The sequence below is a fragment of the Anneissia japonica genome, unplaced genomic scaffold (assembly GCF_011630105.1).
Source record: "Anneissia japonica isolate Jap-2015-1 unplaced genomic scaffold, ASM1163010v1 scaffold3678_len381626_cov175, whole genome shotgun sequence".
Taxonomy (NCBI): Eukaryota; Metazoa; Echinodermata; class Crinoidea; order Comatulida; family Comatulidae; genus Anneissia; species Anneissia japonica.
The window spans coordinates 358,690-367,869 of record NW_022753973.1 but is presented as its reverse complement, the minus strand read 5'-3'; positions in this window follow the sequence as shown (position 1 = coordinate 367,869).

Sequence of the window (9,180 nt, the reverse complement as noted above, 5' to 3'; positions counted from 1 at the left end):
TTATAATACGTAAAAATCAGAGAAAACCTCAAGAACGCAAGTACTTTTTTAAATGGGTGCTAAGGACCAAAAACAGTTTGAAAAAAAAATTCAATTTACTTGATCATCATCAGGAATAAAGATAATAATACTACTATTATTGATGATGCTTAAATAAAAATGAAACGTTGAATAAAATTGCCTTGTCATTTTTGGAGTGACATCCACACTATTTGTACTTAAGTACTGGTACGCATCCTAATGGTTAAATTGCCTATTTAACTCTCCGTTAGATTTATCTATAATATATACATATATATGTTTCATTTAATTTTTAGTTGTAACGTAATAGCTTTCCTATAATATACAAATATTGATTTGGCCTATAATTTATAATTACCATATAGGCCTAGGCCAGAGGATAGGTCTCGAAATTTATATATATATATATATATATATATATATATATATATATGATATTGAAGGGAGTTAGCTGTTAACACTGTTGAATATATATTTATATATATATATTAGTATTAAAAGCAATTAAAACAAATGAAAAGATTACCATTAATTAAAATACACCGGGCCTTCAGTCTTCGTTGATTAAAAATGTGACGAATTAACGATAAGTGAAAAAAAAATCTAATTCATTCCAATAATTTACGCGAGCATGGAATTTACGCGAGCACGCACGCGCGCAAATATTTGATTATTTATTAATTCTAATACATTGCCCATACTAAGTGATGTTAATTATAAAATATAATTGTAGACCCAATTAAGTGTGTGAAATTAATATGCAATGTACGTAACACATATACTTTGCATTTGTTCATCGGGAAGATTATGAAACAAAATGGACGGTGTGTACCACGTGACTGTCGTAAACCAAGGAGCGGAATGTCGCAACTCTTTATATATATGGCTCTGCTCTATGGCGTTCATATATATCAGCTGCGCAAAAACCGCTTAAAATACAGGATTAATTTAGATATTTTTTTCGGAAGATACTATCTAAAGGATTATACGAGACAAGTGAAAAACCAGGTAAAGAAGATAATTGAAATTATTGTGATTTACCTTTTTCTGATCTGTGGGGGAAAAAATGACGACGTATTCTACCTATTCAAAAGACGCGCCTTTGGATCAGGTGACCCAGGACGTGGCAACCCGGGATAGTTCGATAAAAGTGAAACCGGTATTCATGAAAGTAGACGAGCTGAATGCTATCAGTGATAAATTTGTTGAACCTCAAGATATTTATAAAGTTCTTTTGAAATCTATGGAAAGTGGTAACATTACGGGAATACAGAGAATAAAGAATTTATGGAGGTTTTACATTAACCGTCAACAGGATAGAGTGAAGATTATTACGGCAGGAGTGAACATTAAGATGTAGGAACATGTAGATCTATGATAAGAATCCGTAAGAAAAAGAACTGGAAAATACTAAACTACAATGGGATATCATCTTCACAAAACTTATTCATCGTATTATTTATACGAATTTCTTTCTACATAAGATATATATTGTTGAATCACCAAATTGTGAATTTTGCTTAGAAGAAGAACAAACTTTATTACACATGTTTTTTGAATGCAAAGTAATTAATGTGCTGTGGAAACAAGTACAAATAGTTATAAAACAAAGGTTTGAAAGAAATTTAACTTTAAATAAAGAAAATATTTGTTTTGGCATTGACAACCATAAAAATAATCATGCAATTAATAAACTAATATTTATTACAAAACTATATATTTATAACTGTAAAGTTAATGGACAAAAACCGCACATAAATCCCTTAAAATCAGTATATGAGAAGCATAAACAAATTGAACAATACATTGCATTCAAAAATAGTTAGCATTGCAGAATAATGTAGATAGGCCTATATACTGAAATTTTCTTTTATGTATGCATTTTGTAGAATTATGAATCATCAATCATTTTGTTTCTTGAATTGCCATTTATGTATGGTAACTATTCATAGTTGCTTACTTTTTCTTTGGTTTTTTTTTTTTTTTATAGTAATGTAACCTTGCTATGTAATTTGTTTTGTTTTATGAAATATACCTGAAATAATAAAATATATAAAAAAAAGAAGAATCCGTATTTATCCGGTGATACCGACTCTACCCGGGTCATCATTAAAGACTTACCGCTTTCTGTGGCGGATGACGAAATACGAACATCTCTGATTTAACTGCAAAATTAAGGGTGCCATACAGCGTATGAAGTTAAGAGTCGATGGGCAACTCACAGGCTGCCTAAATGGAGACTGGCTATTCTACGTTGAAAAACTTAAAACTCCATTACTAAGATTCTTGAATATAAACGACTTCAAAGCCAGGGTATTTCATAATGGCCAAGCAGATGAGAGAGTCAAGTGTTCCAAGTGTTTGAAAAACGGGCATAATGCATCTGCATGTCCCAATAAGCTGGTGTGCCATGCATGTGGTTTAGAGGGACATAGAAAGGATGAGTGCAGCGCAGAAATGTTACTGCATAACGACTCTGGAGAGCAACTCATCCAAGAAATGTGGGAACGTGTTATCACAGAGAAAAAAGATACCAACATGCAAGATGATGAGTCTGAAGATGGAATTTCCAACTCAGATGAAGATAGCGCGGACAGTGATGAGGAAGATAATGAGAAAGCTGAATCATCAAGAGAAGAAGATCAAACGTATCAAGGCAAGATAACTGACTTCATGGGAAAATCTGCTACTAAACAGAGAAAAGGAAGCGAAAAAGAAAACAGCACGAATGAACCACAGGATGAAGAAAAAACGCAGGCAGATAACATCTCGACCACGTTGCCTGGTACCAAAAGAAGAAAATCCAGCAAAAGTAAGAAAAATAATAGAAAGAAATAAGTGTTAAATGAACAATTATAGTCAGTGATAATTAAATATGAATATGTGTGTATAACTATGTATATATTTATTGTATATGTGTTTACGTATATATAGTATATACATGACATGTTCTCATATTTGATATCAAAATATGATTATCGGTATATGCTATCAAAATACTATTAACATACAAATGCTGTTACCATTACTGTACAAATGCTGTTAATATGTATAAACACTGTTACTATGATTATCGTTTATGATAGTTTTACTCATGAAAATGTACTCATGGTTAAATTCAAGTACTTGATGACTGCTAAGATTTAACTTTAAGCATGGTTAAGTTTAATTTCCATTGTCTCTCTTTAAATGTAAGAGGCTTATGTGACAAAGCCAAGCAACTGTAGATTACAAAATGGTGTAATGATCAAAAGGCTGATGTAATATTTTTACAAGAAACACATCTTACGCATGATTTACTAAAACAATTTAAATTAATATGGAAAGGTGATTGCATACACAGTACTAATACTTCTAATAGTCCGGGTGTATCAATTTTATTTAAGCAAGGCTTCAACTTCAATATAATTAATCAATATGTAGATAAGAAAGGGAGATACTTAATTATGAAAACAGAAATTAATGATAGATTGTTTATATTTGTTAATGTATATGCCCCAAATAATAATTAAATAACACCATCTCGAATATTGCTGATTACAAATAATAGAATTATTGTGGGTGGGGATATGAATTGTATCCTTGATAGAAGTTGTGACCAAAAGAATAGTGCTGATAAAAAAGACACATCTGTATTTACAGTAAAACACTTTATGAACAAACCTAATTTAAAGGATGCTTGGAGAAATATTAATCCAAATAAATTACATTTTACTTGGCGTAGAAAACACAACCAGATTTATAGAAGGCTCGATTACTGGTTTGTTTCAAAAAGTATATTTGAATATGATGAAATAATGTCATGCGATATTAGACCAGCAATACTTACCGATCATCAGGCAATATCAATAAATATTGGATTACACGAATCCAAACGGGGTCCAGGTTATTGGAAACTAAACAATAGTATTTTGCATGATAAAAATTATCAAAACTATGTCAAAAAAAATTATATCTACTACAAAAAAGAAAGAGTTTAACCTTAGTCCCGATTTAATTTGGGAGATAATAAAAGTCAAGGTTAAAGATTTTTCAATTCATTACAGTAAAAAAATAAAGAAAAAAATAAAGAAAAAGAAAAACTACAAAAACAAATACAACGATTAAATGAAGCAATTGTCAACCAGGGTAGTGATTTTGATAATGAATGCATCCAGGCTGAAATTGAAGAGGGTGCATTCATACGTTCACGAGTACAATGGATGGAAGAAGGCGAGCGCAGTACTGGTATTTTCTTAGTATAGAGAAAAGACAACGGTACAAAACAACATATAAAAAATATTTAAAAAAAAAAACAAACGGTGTTGTCGCAACGAAACCTCTGTAAGTTCTCCACGAGGAAGTAAATTTTTTTTAAACAATTATATGAAAATAAGGGCATTTCCTCAAATGATATAAACATTTACCTAAATAATTCAAACGTATATTGTTTAACAGAAGAAGAATATAATATTTGCGAAGGCCTTATTATATTAAGCTAATGTGAAGAAGCAATTAAAAAAAATGAAATTAATAAATAAAGCTCCTGGATGTGATGGAATGATATCAAATACATAGTTTGTAACGCAATCAACGAATGCTATTTAAAAAATGAAATGAGTTACACACAGAAGCGGGGTGTTATAAATTTACTTTACAAAAAAGGTGATAAACAAATGTTAGAAAACTGGCGTCCCATCACCCTGTTAAATACAGATTAGAAAATTGTAACCCATATTTTAAGTGACAGATTAAAAAAAATAATTTAAAATCTAATTGACAATGACCAAAAAGGGTATATCAAAGGTCGCTTTGCAGGTGAAAACATCAGGTTAATTAACGACATTTTATACTACACCAAAGATAAAGAAAGCGAAGGCGCATTTTTATCGCTCAACTTTAGAAAGGCTTTCGATTCTGTGAGTAGGGAATTCATGATAAGAGCATTGAAAAAGTTCAATTTTGGCGATTCATTTTGCAAATGGATAAGCACAATATACAATAATACCGAGTGTGTAATTGTAAATAACGGATGGGTATCCGAAATTTTTCAAATGTATTGTGGTATTAGACAGGGCTGTCCTCTGTCGGCGTTATTGTTTATTTTAGTTGTGGAGATCATGGCTTGTAATATAAGAAATGATGTGCGATATAAAGGAATATCTTTACCGGGTCTGGAACAAAATTAAGTGCGTATTGCTCAATTAGCAGATGACACGGTGCTTTTTTTTGGGAATGTAGATAGTATTGAGATAGGTATTAATATTGTAAACAACTTTTGCAAAGTATCAGGTATGAGCCTTAACAAAAACAAAACAAATACCATGTGGATTTGAACGAGTATAAACAAACCTGAAAAACCATGTAACTTAAATTGGGTTAAAGAACCGATTAAGGTTTTAGGAATTTACGTGGGATACAACATAAAAGGATGTAGCAAATTAAATTGGGATAATAAATTGTTAAGTTTAGAAAAACTGCTCAATACATGGAAGGGTAGGAACCTGACATATTTTGGAAAAGTAACAGTTTTGAAAAGTCTTGCTTTGTCTAAATTGATTTACAATGCGTCTATTATCGATGTACCAACTGATGTTATTTTACGGGTAAATAAACTGATACACGAATTTTTATGGAGCGGAAAAAGAGAAAAAATAAAAAGAAAAACATTAATCGGTAATCTAACCGAAGGAGGTATAAATATGCCAGATTTTGCTCTACAAGTCAAGGCTCTCAAGATTTCATGGGTGAAAACATTGATATGTAGAAAACATGTAAGATGGAAAGTATTACCTTTATATTATATAAATAAATCTGGAAATGAAAGATTAATTTTTAGTATGTCTAATATTAACCTGAAAAACAACTTTATTTTGAAAAAAATATTCCTCCCTATTATTTTAAAGTTTTACAATGTTGCGCTGAATTTAATGTAACTGTATTTGTTATTGATTCAATTTTTGCTTATTACAGTATTTAAATATTTGAAGATTAAAAACAAAATATCATTTCTATTACTGAATTTTTTCACTGGGGCCATTTTTACTTACTTGTCATTTGGGGCCATTTTTACTGGGGCCATTTTTTCCGGGGGTCATTTTTTTCCTGGGCCATTCTTACCTTGACTTTTACGTCGACAGGAAACCAGGCTTAAGGTAGGACCTGTGGTAATTCTATAAAATAGTTTATAGTCGAACTCAGTCATTAAGACTTGAGAGCCCAGTAAGGGACAGGCCTATATACTTATAGTTTAATTCCGGTGTTAACGGGAACCGGTCGGCGGCTGCTGTGTGCTCCGCATATATGACATTGTATTTGTTGTTGATAATGGTACCAGTTTTATTGACCCAATAAATGCTATGAGAAACTCCGTTAATTTTGTTTGAAGTTTATTCAATAGTCGATCCGTATTACCTGACGGCGTGTCCGACAGACTTACTTACGCAGGACTTAGACTAGACTGAGACTGCTTGGCCGAATCCGCCACAATATTATACAGTACTAACATTTAATAACATCAAGAAAGTCACAGTTAGTTACACAAGTACATCCCATAAATCCGTTAAGATATCATCATAGGCCTACCGTAGGTAAACATAGAAAGAGCAATAATAGTAAAACTCGAGCGTGCCGACATTGCGAATTGTCTGCTCTTGTTCCTCGTATCGAACTCAGTCGAGTCACTCCGAGATGGCCCGAGTGAAGTTTCATGCAAATGTTTCGTACGGAAAAAAAATCGCGCCCGGTCATGTTGTGTAGCCCCATTCCAAATAATGTATGTTTCTTTGTCAGAAACCTTCCATTAGAACATCAAAAAATCAAAGCCTGTGAAAAGATCTATTGTTTGTTGTATGATGCGAGGACTGTGGATCAACTTAATAAAGAAAGCATTTAGGGGGTTTGCGGCTTTTTACTCCTAATGAATCAGCAGTAGGAGGCCAAGGTAAATCGGCGGCACTTTTCGATCATATGGCAGTCTGTAATATATTTGCCGCCTCTGTAAGTATACAATTCAGTTCTTCTCCAGGTGGTTCTTGGCCTTCCTCTTATTCTCCTGCCTTCTGGGGTCCACATGATAGCATGTCTGGCATAGTTACCATTTTCTTTTCGAAGGAGGTGTCCAATCCATCGCCATCTACTCTTGTGTATTTCTTGACTTAGTTCATTTGTATAGGTAATTTGATACGGCTCTTCACGGTTATTTTCATTGGCCAGCGTATATTCATTATTTTTCTTAGGCATCTTCTTTGAAATATATTGAGCTTCTGTTCGTCAGCTTTTGTAATCTTCCAGGTAACCGAGATAATGTTGGATTGAAGATTTTCAGCTTGGTCATTTTCTTATAAATATCTTCATTAATCATTAAAGAATACTGAAACACCGTAGCATATGATCAACTAACAATACTAAATATATAATTAACATAATCTCTAAAATTAAAATTCCTACCTTTGCAACAGAATATCAAATTCTATTGGTGAAATTTACACTAGATTTGTAACTTTTACAGTAGTTTGAGGGCAGCAAATAACATGCTGGCTTCATCAAGTATAATTGGTCGATTTTAACCTTTGACCCTAATAATATTGACGGGTTAAATGATCAGTAGATCTGCTTATTGCTTGAGGATTTAGATATCTAAAAACTTAAGAAAACAAAAATACAAAATGGAAATTTGACTAACACATGGGCGTCGATCGCCTCCCCACTTTTCAAAGTAGGGGGACATCATATCGATTGTCTCCTCCCCACACACTTTTCACCAATCTTCTATAATTAAAACCCCATATTTTAAAAGCGAATGGAAAGAATTAACAATTAAGCATGACTCATGAATTTTGTCTGTTCACTTTTCTAAGTGCGATACGTATTTTCCGGACCAAAACCGAGTAAAAACGCAATTGTTTATACATTTCGTAACCATCTCAGAAACCACTAGATCGATTTTATGCGTGCAACGGTTATCAGAGGCTAAATTTATTGTGAAAACAATGTACTGAACGTTGTTAAAATCGAAAGCGTGTATCCTTATTAGGCCAATATTTTTACAAACTCAAAAGTGCACAATTTTTACTATAAACAATTTATTCCTTTTGTATACTATTATGACCCCTACGTATATACTAGTGTTTAATATTAGTTACAAACGATTACTGTTTTTCCTAATTTCAAATAATTATAGTTAGTCAATTGAATTTTATATAGCCATTATTAAACAATAATTATACAGCCTTTGACACTGATATGTCTATCTATTTCGATTAAGTGTTACCTTGACGCAATCTCGCAATGACGTCATAATAATCAGTGGTGGATTCAAGTGGGGCCGAGCCGACCCTAATTTTTTTTTAATGATTTTTGAAAAATGGAAAAAACAAAAGAAAATTAGAATTAGAATTTGAGAGTGCCATTTCCGGCAATCTAGAGGTGTCATAATCATAAATTTTCTTTTCTCAGCCCCAACCATGGTGGGCCTGAAGTGATTTACTTTCCCAAATTGTGCAAGTCCATCCCTGTCCCCCCTCTAATTTGCTTTCCTGGAGCCGCCACTGATAATGATAAATTTAAGTAAATCACCTTTATGTTTGTGAAATCAATATGGTAACTAATGTTTTGTGTGCTCCCTATCTCCCTAGTCCTGTTTGATCGTAAATTAGACGATATTATTTCCACTCACAATAGTGTAGTCGCAATATTGCATACACAAAAGTAAAATTCAAAAAGAGGAGAAAAACAAAAACCTTGATTGATTTTAAAAGTACTGTACATGCAAACAGACTAAATTAATTACTGTTTTAAGTTTATCTTATTTGTTTTTCATGGTTCGAATTGAATACGTTACAAGCTAATCAGTAGATAATATATCATGATTTTTATGAATGTTAGTTTATACAAAATATATAAGCGGTCATAATTATTACTAAAAGGATAATTTAAAAAACTTTTTATGATGAGTATTTCAGTGGCACATTCAAGGGGCCCAGTCGGCGCACCATCCCTATTTTTTTTTTCTTTCGAAATTTAAAAGTGGAGAAAAGTTAAAATTATATTCAAATTCAGTCCGAGAGTGCCATTTCCGACCAACTAAAGGTGCCATAATCATAAATTTTCTCAGCCCCAGCCATGGTGGGGCTGAGGTGGTCTACACTCTCCATCTGTAAAAGTCCCTTTCTGGACCTA